Source organism: Salvelinus namaycush, chromosome 9 (genome assembly GCF_016432855.1).
Source record: "Salvelinus namaycush isolate Seneca chromosome 9, SaNama_1.0, whole genome shotgun sequence".
NCBI classification, from domain to species: Eukaryota; Metazoa; Chordata; class Actinopteri; order Salmoniformes; family Salmonidae; genus Salvelinus; species Salvelinus namaycush.
The window spans coordinates 39246039-39246993 of record NC_052315.1 but is presented as its reverse complement, the minus strand read 5'-3'; the positions used below and the strand labels follow the sequence as shown (position 1 = coordinate 39246993).

The 955-nt window shown below is 38.3% G+C and overlaps 1 non-coding gene across 1 annotated transcript; it reads right to left on the bottom strand.

Moving 5' to 3' along the window:
* Nucleotides 1-501: 501 nt before the first annotated feature.
* trnar-acg lies at nt 502-574 on the bottom strand. The gene has a single exon. It is a non-coding gene; the product is annotated as a tRNA-Arg (tRNA).
* Between the last annotated feature and the right edge of the window lie 381 nt (nt 575-955).

Genomic DNA, 955 nt, shown 5'->3' with positions numbered 1-955 from the left:
AGAAATAAAAAACAGTTTTAATACGTTTTAGAATAAGGCTGTAACTTAACAAAATGTGGAAAAAGGGAAGAGGTCTGAATACTTTCCGAATGCACTGTATGTGATCGTATACAAACGTAAGCAAGGTTTGAAATTATTATGTTTTAGTCAAATGTTATATCTGTTTGAGCTACTTGTGGTCAATTTTCAGTCTACAAATTATTTGTAATTATGTTCCGGCCCCTGACCATCCGCTCAAGTTAAAAACCGGCCCATGGCTGAATCTAGTTGATGATCCCTGATCTAGAGTCCTCTGAAGCAATGGTCGTAAATGTCCACTTAATTACGAATGCAGCATTACATACGGGACTTCTCAATGAATATATATAAGTTATATATATCATAACTTGTGTCCAAATTAAATTAACCGACATGGATGGAAGGATTCGATATATATATACACGCACGTGTTGCATGATGTAACTTGTCTAAATTAAATTAACCTAGATGGATGGAAAAATTCGAGCCAGCCAGGAGTCGAACCTAGAATCTTCTGATCCGTAGTCAGACGCGTTATCCATTGCGCCACTGGCCCGCTGCACTCCGGTAAAACTATCGCCTACTTAAAAGGGACATTATACTCAAAATATACCACTGCAATACATTACGACATCATGTGAGCCCTATTCATTCCGATCATATCAAATTGTATTGGTCACATACAGAGTTGTTAGATGTTAATGCGAGTGTAGCGAAATGCTTGTGTTTCTAGTTCCGGCAATGCAGTAATATCTACCAAATTCACAACAACTACCGTATACACTCCAAATGAACAATCGTTTATTTCTGGAGAAGGTCGCCTGTCGAGCTCGCAAAACTTTGATGAGATGGAGACTGCTTCGGCAATGTTAACATATGTTTCCCATGCTAACAAAGCCCCTTGAATTTAAATTGAATTGACTGCCGATGGCTAGGT